Source organism: Betta splendens, chromosome 3 (assembly GCF_900634795.4).
Source record: "Betta splendens chromosome 3, fBetSpl5.4, whole genome shotgun sequence".
Taxonomy (NCBI): domain Eukaryota; kingdom Metazoa; phylum Chordata; class Actinopteri; order Anabantiformes; family Osphronemidae; genus Betta; species Betta splendens.
Genome location: NC_040883.2, coordinates 7,797,850 through 7,809,002, shown reverse-complemented (window position 1 = coordinate 7,809,002; position 11,153 = coordinate 7,797,850).

Sequence of the window (11,153 nt, the reverse complement as noted above, 5' to 3'; positions counted from 1 at the left end):
AAAACAACACATCCACACTATCCGTTTTCTTCTTTTATTTATAGGGTCAAATCAGGTTGTGGTAAATTTGGCACAGGTGTGCACTAGAGCAACCTTTGCTGAAGAGAGAGCAGCATTTCCACCCAGGACAATATTCTGGCTCACCTCCTACTGTACAGTGCTCTGGGTCAGGAGGAGTTTCATGAGTCAACCTTCCTTTGTTTCTCACTCACACATGCAGACATACTGTAATCTGCAGAACCTAGCAAGCAGCAGCGCTACAGTGGAGCTAAAAATATGTCCTGTAGGGCTCATTAGGTTTCTGAAGCCGGGGTTATGGCTGTGTATTCTGTGTATGTGTATGTGTATGTGGGCAGAAAACAACAAACTGAATGGAATTTCAGACTCAAACTGTGCACAGACACCTTCTTTTAAAACAGAGATGTAGACAAAAGCATTGATAAGGATTTTGAAAGTCTACTGTAAGTCTTCAAAAACTGCAACCATAAGAATATGTAAATTGATAAAAACTTGATTTGTTTGCACAGTGTGGTTATTGGTTGGTATTTGCTGTAATGGAAGTGGGTTTTTTTTTCAGACGGGTTTGGACCGCGGAGGCTGAAGTGTCCATCAGCTGGTGGCCTGGAACCACAGAGGCTGTTTGGATTACTGGGCTCACCTTCCTGATGCAGCCTTTGAAGCGTCAGGTTTCAGCAGCATCCGTCTCATTCCCGATGCTTTTATAAATATTCAATTGCACAGTAGAAAACGTTGCCACTGGCGTGAGCACTTCCATAGAAACACCTAACTGAAAACAGAGCAGTCTTACATAAAGGTAATTAGATATGCCAGACAGGATTTTGATATAAATACGCCCACCCATCTCGTCTGCGTGACTCAGGGAGCAGAACTGAAACTCAGAAAATCATCCAGTTCCAACTTAATCGCTTTTTTGTTCGCTGAAATCGAATTGTAGTGTTTATACTGAAGTCGAAATGTGATAAATCAAAACAAAAGAACTGTCTCATCCAGGAAAACTGATTCCTCCAACATCAGCTCCAGTATTTTTACTGTACCTTTGGTGTCTGAGCTTATTGTGGTCATGTACACTGTAAAATGAATCTGCTGTTTATTTTTAGAACTAAAAACTGAAACTGTGACCTGGAGTTCATCTCTTTTTGTGGCAATTCCATTGGCTAAAAGTCTAATGATTGACCAGTCAAGGTTAATTTTGGTTTCTTGAGTGGAGAAACCTTTGAGAGCCTTTGACTGTGAACCTTCACCTCATGCTTTCCACGGCTGACCTGTTAAGTGCATGGTGCTCAGCACACCGCTGCTCTCTGTTCAAATCAAAGTCAACCTGACACAACGGGGCTGTATTGTTACCATACGTATTGTGCTTTGGTATGAATATCAGAAAAGAAAACTCCCTTCATGAATCGGTTTAGTGCTCTTAATATTCTGCCCGGTGCACATTTACACAACAGGGGCAGCGTTGCAACAAATTCATCTGTGAGCGACTGGAACAACAAGTAAGACAATCCCCAGAACCAACAAAGGGCCGAGACTCATTCAGTCAGGCCTTAAATGGTTGGCTGCACGATTCTAGAGCCTGATACCACAGGATCCAACGCAGGTGGCGGAGGCGACAGGACTGTGCAGAACCAGAACTCTGTGGTTCCGCTACCTCACAGTTTATAGTGACAGCAGCTCGACTTGAACTACCCGCACTGATGAGGGCCATTTATTACCTTCGCCAGCAATATTTATGCAGATTGCATTTTTACGATGTTGACCAAAACACTGTGCTTCTGTGTAATCAGAGCTTAATCAAATATGAAGTGGCTGCTTGCAATCTGCAATATTAAAAACAACTTGGACGGCTATCGCAGCAATCACCGCAAAGCTCGGTGGTGGAAAGAGGTTTGAAAGCTGGGAGAATCCCTTGTGATCCGTTTCTCCTCGTGCACGATGATTATGAAGGGTTAGAGTTAAACAGTTTCTGTTTCTCAAATAAGCTTTGTCCCAGATCGTTTACAGTGAAGCTCAGTGCGAAAGAAAAGAACAAAAGATGACTGATGTGATCACAAACTTTACTAATTCAAACCCTTTAAATGAGTTTAGAAGCTCAGTTAGTGCAGAGAGAACGTGGCTTCAAGGAAATGAGAACCTCAGTCGTCGCCTCAAAACAGAATGAAAGCATGTGAGCAGCTTATTGTCTGCCTGTGTTTGAAACTGCCTCATTATTTGTCTTACGCGTCTGAAGTGCGACAGCCGAGCAAATGAAGACGAGCACGTGTTTGAAACACCTCAAAGGCGCTTAGTGCGCGTTAGCACAGCATAACGCGGCGGCAGGCTAAGGCTAGGCCGGCAGGCTAAGGCTAGGCTAAGGCTAGGCCGGCAGGCTAAGGCTAGGCCGACAGGCTAAGGCTAGGCTAAGGCTAGGTGGCGGGCTGAGGCAAGGCTAAGGCTAGGCTAAGGCTAGGTGGCGGGCAGAGGCTAGGCTAAGGCTAGGCTGGCCAAGGCTAAGGCTAGGCAATGGCAAGGCTAAGGCTTGGCTGGCGGGCTAAGGCTAGGCTAAGGCTAGGCTAAGGCTAGGCTGGCGGGCTAAAGCTAGGCCGGCGGGCAGAGGCTAGGCTAAGGCTAGGCTGGCGGGCTGAGGCTAGGCTAAGGCTAGGCTGGCGGGCCGAGGCTAGGCTAAGGCTAGGCTGGCGGGCTAAGGCTAGGCCGGCGGGCAGAGGCTAGGCTAAGGCTAGGCTGGCGGGCCGAGGCTAGGCTAAGGCTAGGCTGGCGGGCTGAGGCTAGGCTAAGGCTAGGCTGGTGGGCTGAGGCTAGGCTAAGGCTAGGCCGGCGGGCTAAGGCTAGGCCGGCGGGCTAAGGCTAGGCTGGTGGGCTGAGGCTAGGCTAAGGCTAGGCCGGCGGGCTAAGGCTAGGCCGGCGGGAGTGGCTACACAGCCGAGCATTTGTCGGAGCAGGTTCCTCCGCACACCGAGACATGAGAGGAATCAGATGGAATTATTCATGTCGAAGATTCTTCACATAGGCGAGATCGTCTTTCATCTTCAAGGGGCCCGTGAAGTTGGAGGCGCCGTCGCTGGTTCGTACAGCGCTATATCTGTCACTGTCAGACAAGTGCAACTTGTAGCCAGCGAGAGAAACATCACGAGGAAGCGCACACACTGTGACACAAACCACGCAACACACCCTGTGTCCTGGGGGATGCAGCCTTCCCTCATGAGGCAGGAGGTCTATAACTACCCCCCACCACCCCCACCTCCGCTCTGCTCGCGGATCAGGACCCACTTCATTACATCCTCAGGCTCATTCTTGGCTTTGTTCACTTCACCCTCCCGCTTTATACTTATTGTTCTCTCGATGTCGTTATTTTAAAACCACAACCCTCTGATATTTGCTTCTGCTCTGCTGTACCTGCCTCGCTCGTCGCATCCGCCTCGGCCTCACTATTTTTGGGGACTCCTGCGTCACCGCGCACCGGGAGGAGGCAGAGATGCGCCGCAAAGGCAGCTGGATGTCTCACCGGGGGAGCACAATGAAAACTATATATGACCTGGTCCCGGACGCTCCTGACCAGTCACAGCCATGCAGCATTTACTCTCATCTCGGCTCATTACGTGAGAAGTGCTTGGGGAGTGCATCATCCAGGAAGCGGTTTAATTCACACCTACGCAGCTGCATGACAAGTATAGATGAGGACTAGACAGGCACGATAAATAGCCCTATAAATCTAGTGCGCTGCCTGCCGCGAGCCCGTGTGTGTGTGCATCACCCCAGGGACGCCGGTAAGTGGCCGAAACACAGGCAGTCGTTAACTGACTATCTGTCTGCATTCCTGAGCTGGATCAAATAACAAGAAAACACAATGCAATTACCAACGCAAACACATTCCTTGCCTCAGAGAATTACAGAACGTCTCATTTAAATTTTTACCCAGCATGCATTTAGGCATCTCTGGGTGCTGATGCCGCTTTTCAACCTGCTACGTCAGATTACTGCTTCTGTTTCATAAAATAGGATGAATGAAGAACAAATGGTTTTACACCAAGCCATGCGTTTTTGACCTCCTCCGTGTATAATCTTTCCTTCAAGTCTCACTTCATCTCGTGTTTTTTCATGGCTGCCAACGTTCTATCAGTTGAGAAACTCGTTGATCCAGTGTTGGTCTTATTGCTGTGGTGACATGTGCCTAAAAACCAGCGAGCAGGAACAATCAGCTGGGGTCTGCGCTCGGAACCAAATATCATCCCGCAGTATTTGTACAGAAGCCACAGAAGGTAAATATTTGGTGTTCGACATGAGCCAGGATGTTTATCTGCTTTTCGTAATTTCGCATGTTTACTTTCTCCCTGGAATGAGAAACAGTTTGTCAGGGTGAAACCAAGTTTAGATATCTTCTAAGAACGAGCCTCTTGACTCTGATTGTTATGTTCGCGGGAAAGTAGGTTAAGTTCGTAGCGGCGCGGTGGATAGACCGGACTGAATGGAGCTGAAAGCCAGAGCCTGCAGCCTATTCACCTGCTCCTCTCGGCTTCTTGTTGAGGATTGAAAAGTGAAAAAAGCCCATTCCCCAGTGCTTTCCAGTATTAAAATGCTAATTCCATCATAAAAGTGGAATTAAAGGTTTCATTTTGTTGTAGTTCCCTCTCTCCGAGCAGACTCCAGCCCAAGTATAATATTTAATATAGACTAGGTCTCATTTGAAGCGGTATTCCCCCGTGGCCCTGCTGAGCTCAAGGATGTAATTTGGATATGTCACACTGCAAGGACAATGTTGTCATTCAGGCTGCTGAGCAGGCAGACATGCTCGAGGACAAAAAGCCAGTCAGCCCCGATATGCATATTTAAGACAATCAAGATTCAGATGTCCGATTACGCCGGACGGAAAACGGAGCAGTCAGGTGGGTTGAGTCAGGTTGTCTGTCTGCGCGGCCTTACAATCCAGCCTTGACTGATCTTACTGGAATCTATTCTACCCTCTTGGCGAGAAATTTCTCCCATGTCTGTGACTCACACACAGCCCCAGAGCACAGTATTTGCACAGTAGTAGTTGTTAGCAACGTTACCTCGAGGATAAGGATAAAGGTCCGAATGTGGAGTCCGACAGGCTGTTAAATTGAGAATATTCTGTCTATCTGAGCATAGTTATTGCTCTTCTTTGGACTCCAGGTGGGTGCATGTTTAGAATCGAGCCTGTGCAGCGCCCACTCGAACCCCATCGGCCTGATGGCGCGTCACGTCGGGCTCGAGACAGACGAGCGGCCACCTACTACCTACTTGGCCAGCCAGGAGCACATCAAAGCTGGAGCCGCTGCCCCCGAGCTGAGATGAGGCGGAGGCCGGAGTGACTGTAGAGGCGGGAGTCGGGTCACGCTGCTCTGGAGCTGCAGGGTCCGGTTTATGAGAGCAAAACAAAGCGGTTACAGACCGGTGGAGGGACGAGACTGATACCCGGACAACGTGAGGTTTGGCTCCGTTCGATTGGACGTTCAAATGGAAACCACACTTGTTTTTTTTTTTTCATTTCCGAGTCACGCAGCCTCTCTCTAATTTTCGATTCTGCTGCAATTTGCAGTTTTATTTTGAACCCGTTTAAACGAGGCAAATCCGAAGCCGCGCAACCCACAGAGACCTGCCTCTTGAAGCCTCCTTGACTCACACCCTCTCTCGCTCTCTCTCTCCCTCGCTCTCTCGCCGGCTCGTCTCGTCTTTCATGTGTGTCAGTGTGCAGGCGTATCTCCACTTTGAGGATGCTATCACAGGGCTCCTTCTTGGCCCCGGGCGGGATCTGATGGAGAAGCCGGAGCGCAGACAGAACAGACTCGCCTCGACAGCGCGATGAATGAGCCTGAGTGATGGAGGGAGATGAAGTGAGCCCAGAAGTGATTCCGCCGAGGAGAGAGATGAAAATGGGGGAGAATGGGAGCTGAGACGTGGCCGAGCGAGCGGGATGGGGTTCTTTTGTGCTGTCAGCATGAGGGTGTGCTCATCTCACTACTGCACATCAAGAATTACTAAGAAAAGTTTGGAAAAGAATTTGGCTACAGTGGTTTCACCTGCTTAAATACAGTAACTGAGAGGCTTTATAAAACCATCCATGACTGCTCTTGTCAACAGGATGTTTGGAATCTGTTTGTGCTAAAAAGAAGTGTAGCTTCACAGAGTATTGTGCCTTGAAGCGATCTGGCAGTGGGACGCCTCCTGTTTGTATCCAGCGATTCAGGCTCTTTGGATTAATGGGGGCATTACTGTCAAAATGCTTAATGTTGCACCTACGAGCAGTTCGCACAACAAGTGAGTCTCAAAGAAGCGGCTTTAAGAGAAGCGCCCCCTTGCCAAGGATTGAGTGAGAGATCGATAGCGTTCATTAGGTGCAGAGCTGGAGCAGGGAGGCCATTAACTTAGCTTAGCGCGGAAAAACTGGAAGCAAAGACAACGACCTCCACAATATGCAAAGCCAAAAACACATGCGCAACAACAACAGCAACAGCACATTTTTAGCTGAGACCTTTCTGTGGTATCAACAACAACAACTCAACATAGTTGAGGATTCTCCAGAATGTTTTTTTTTCCTTCTTAATTATTAACAGAACCAAGACTTTACATGACATCCACTGTGACTTGTAACTTGACTCCCTGTCTATTTATTTGCTCATTTTTGTTGTGGTCTGTGATTGTGTTACTTTAGTCTTGACATTAACGAATTATATCCATTTTTGGACAATATCCAATAAACTTGTGTTTCTGTTTTTTTCTGGAGTATTTTAGGGTAATGGGATGTGGGAATCCACCTGGTCCATAAAAGCTTCTCATTGCTTCACACACAAGCACTTCTCTATTAGGCATCTGTTTGTCTTCTGCTAGTTAGCGCCCGCCTCGGTCCTGCTCCAGCTGCCTGGAAAACATGACGTTAGCCCCAGCGTCTGTCCAGGACCAGGGGCCTCGCTCCCGCTGTGGGGCCCAGTGACGCTGCCTCGCTCTGGACTCCGACAGCTCCAGGTGTCCCTGCCCTGCTGAAGACAGACGCTCACCACATGAAAGTAGGGTGTGTGTGTGTGTGTGTTTGTGTGTGTGTGTGTGTGTGTGCAACCCTAACAGCTGTTAGACTCCCACACATCGTTGACAGAGAATGTTTGACTAATTTTACATCCAGGCGCTCAGCTGTGTGTGTGTGTGTGTGTGTGTGTGTGTGTGTGTGTGTGTGTGTGTGTGTGTGTGTGTGTGTGTGTGTGTGTGTGTGTATAATACTGTACACATTATAAGATTGTTTTTATTTACTAGGCTGACTCCATCACACACAGACACACGACAGTGACTTTGACCTTTGACCTCTGACCACCAGAATCGAATGTGTCTTTTAAAGTCATGTGGACTCTTTTGGCCAATTCAACACTCTGTGGTGCAGTGGCTCACAGCCAAAATTGAATTTTGGGAGAACAGATGAGAGTGAATAGCATTCACCAACCTGACCTTTAGCCACGGAAATCCAGTCATTGCATTTCCGAATCCAGCTTCACACTTGTGCCTTGTGTGAAGAAAGTCGAGACGTTCCTGAGATAGAAAGTTACTATAGAAAGAGATCGACTCATCGGCACTAATCGTCACGGCACTAATTACTCAGCATTTGTTATAGAAGCCTAAGAATGCTTAACTACTAACACATGCATCTCATAACACAGCCCACCCGACCGCTGGCCCCCCTGTGCCACACCTTGTCTGTCTGCAACCGGGAGCAACTGGTCCCAGGACACGTTGACAGCCTGAACGTGCGTTACGTCCAAAGAGACAAGGCAGAGACGAAATCTGAACTGTGTGTGTGTGTGTGTGTGTGTGTGTGTGTGTGTGTGTGTGTGTGTGTGTGTGTGTGTGTGTGTGTGTGTGTGCTGACAGGTGTCAGCGGTGATGCGTGTCAGCTGTCTAATTGTGATGTGAGCGCCCAGGGCGCATGTTGGACGTGTGAAGAGGGTCTAAATTCCACAGCCGTGAGAATCTGCGCCTGCTTTTGCCCGTGTGTCCGGGGTGTGGTCGGCTGCAGGGGCTGTGGGCGACCTGATGCAAAGGTCAGGCACCCGGGGAGCTGTAGGTTGATCTGGCCTCAGAGGATACACACAGCAACGGCCCTGTCTAGCGATGATTCAACAAACTGATACGAGACACACCACATGTCAGTCCTGTGGTGTGGTAAACAAGATGCACAGAGGCGGTTGTGTCACACATGCAGAAAAAAAGGGTAAGAGATGGAGCCGCTGATGAGGTCTGAAGCCAATATGTGAAATGACACCAGTACAGTTGAGTTGCATTGTCAAGGCCCAGTCAGAGTCTACACACACACACACACACACACACACACACACACACACACACACACACCAACATCAACAACAACAGCCTTGTGTATCTCCTGCGAGGCTTTGCTCATTAATTTAATTACATCCCATAACTTTATGAGCTTTCATGTGTGTTGTTGTAAAAAATAGGTTTAACATCAGCGTGAAACAGAAACAGAGCCGGTTTTATCTGCCTACACATTCTAGTCCATACACATCAGAGGGGGAGCACACACACACACACACACACACTTTGCTCCACAAAGCCTCAGCCTTGAGTGTACACATGGGAGAGGAGCATGTCATAATAAAACACACACACGCAGCAGGTTTGCATTAAATTTCACCACCTCATTGGGGGTTCTCTTTGTAGTGCACATCACTCGCTCGGCACTGCGCGTCTTCTGCTGCAGAGAGCTGATGTAGGATGTAATAAAAGTTTAGAGACAGGAATATAGAGTCGAGAGAGAATCACGACCAGTTAAGTCTTGGTGTGACAGTCGTGCGGGTCCCTGTGGATCCGATGCCTGGGCCGCGTGGAGACAGTTTGCCCGCTTGTCGTCGGAGGCTGCGAATGTTCCCCACAGAACATGAGGGTTCATGCAGGAGATAGTGAGGTTAGTCTGTAGGAGCCCTTCAATGTATAGTCCAATCCAAATAACACAAATATGCTAAAATATGTATGAGATTTGAGACAGATTTAGATTCCAGAGAATGTTGAGACTGTACGTCTGCTATTGTGTCTCCTGTTCCCTGGGTCTGCAGAGGTCAGAGGTCAAAGGTCCTAACAGACGGGGTTATGGGAAGTAAAAAGGCCGGTTGTCCTTGAGCTCCAGCTGCTGCGGAGACGAGGCCACAGCTTTCTCTCAGTAAAACCCCACCTCCGTCCGAGTTCTGCGTGCGTCTGGCATCAGGACGACATCGTCAGTAAACACTTTTGATTGGACGGTCTCACTTTAGGGCCACGAACCCAAAGCGAACCGCACGGGGTGTTTTTGTCGTGAAAGTTTAACAATAAGTCTGTTTATGTGGGTCCTTGCACGTGTGCGGCCATTCACTCATCCATGCACCTGCAGCTGCACCTGTGTGCAGTAATACTCGCCCGGCTGCAGCTCGTCTTATGGTCTTATGATTACGTGCCACTGAATGCTGCTGCGCTTTCTCCTGTCTGGCTCATTTTGAGTGAACCGCTGATCACGTGAATTCAGATACAGCAGGTTATGATTTCAAATGATACACGGAGGCGACCAGAGAAGCAGTCTTATCTGACATATGACTGAAGCTCCAGTGCAGTAAAGCTGTAGCCAGTTACTGACAGAAGATGCTTTACTTAATGTAATCAGCCGATGTTGTTTAGGGGAACATAATGAACACTGACTTCCAGTCTGACGCACTTGTTGTTTCAGGTCACCTCTATTTAAACGTACTGTACCATCTCACAGAACATGCTTTGATAAATAATAAGTTTCACATGGAGGAGACTCTCGAACTGCATCAGACCTGCAGTATATTACAGGTGTCACCGCTCTTGACCATCGCAGTCTTGAACTTTCAGATCAAAGCCATGAGATCCAAAACTGAGCATCTGCTTCACACGCACTCAGCTGCGCATCCACGTGTTTCATAGGACGCGTGAACCTTCAGGTATGTGACCTTCATCTTCTCTTCACGGAGATAAGGCTGTACTGCGACTCGCCCACGCAGACTCCACTCGTACCTGCGCCTTGCACCGGGAGGCTGGGCGAGCTGCCCCGGCTGCTGACTGGCAGGCAGTCGACCCCCCGCGAGCTCTCACCGGACTCTGACACCATCCTGCTCTGACACGAGAAGCAAAAAATACTTCTCTCTCCTTTCAGCGAAAAAGCCATTCAGTTTCGTAGTCACCGCTCCTCCACTGCGACTGTAAGTAAAGATGGCTGGAGGAAACCTGGATGAAAACCTGTGTTATAAAGATGTATTATAATCTATTAATAATAAATCTTATTAGAGGATCTTTCACACAGGATGTTTAATGGCATTAGTTAAACAGAAACATCATTAACAGGAGACAGTGTTGATCACTGGCCTTCGTGAATGAACCCACGCGGCCTTTTTGTAGCCCAACCACATCCTGCACCGGGGTGATAGGTATGTGCCAGATGTAGCACCAAAACACAAGCCGTGGCCCAGCTCCAGATGTTAACTCAGCATTAGCTCACTGTGAAACTAGAGCGAGGAAGGAAAACACCAAAAAAAGAATATTCAAACCCACTCACTTACGTACATCTGTTGATGCGGCCGCCTGTAAATGCAGCAACAGGAACACAACACATCACCACGATTCACGTTCCTCTGTCATCGTTTTAATTTCTGTGTCCAGCCGCACGCTGTAATTCTATAAATGCTTCACTGAATTGACGGCCACCCGTCGCTCTTCCTTTTTTCCTTGGCTCTATCTAATTATCTGCTGCTTCACGTCATAGGTCTTATTCTAATATAATTAGCTAATGGAAATACACAGGGTTCCACCAAAAGACAAGCACAAAAAGTAAAAGAAATAAACTGCTGCATCACAACCTTGTAGCCTTAAATATTTAATATATTAAATATCTACACACCTTCAGCATCGGAATATAGCTCGAGACCTCATTAACATACTGACAATACTGATATGCAAATATTCTATGTCCACTGACTGTACTCTGACTGGATGGATGCTGCACAGAGGATCACTGGTCAATAACTGGCTGCAGCTGGTGTGAAATAATCCCACCTCATCTAGAGACTATTACAATCTTATCTTCTTCCTAGTGACACCACAGTGAGCCGTTGACCAAAATTAAAGAAATATCT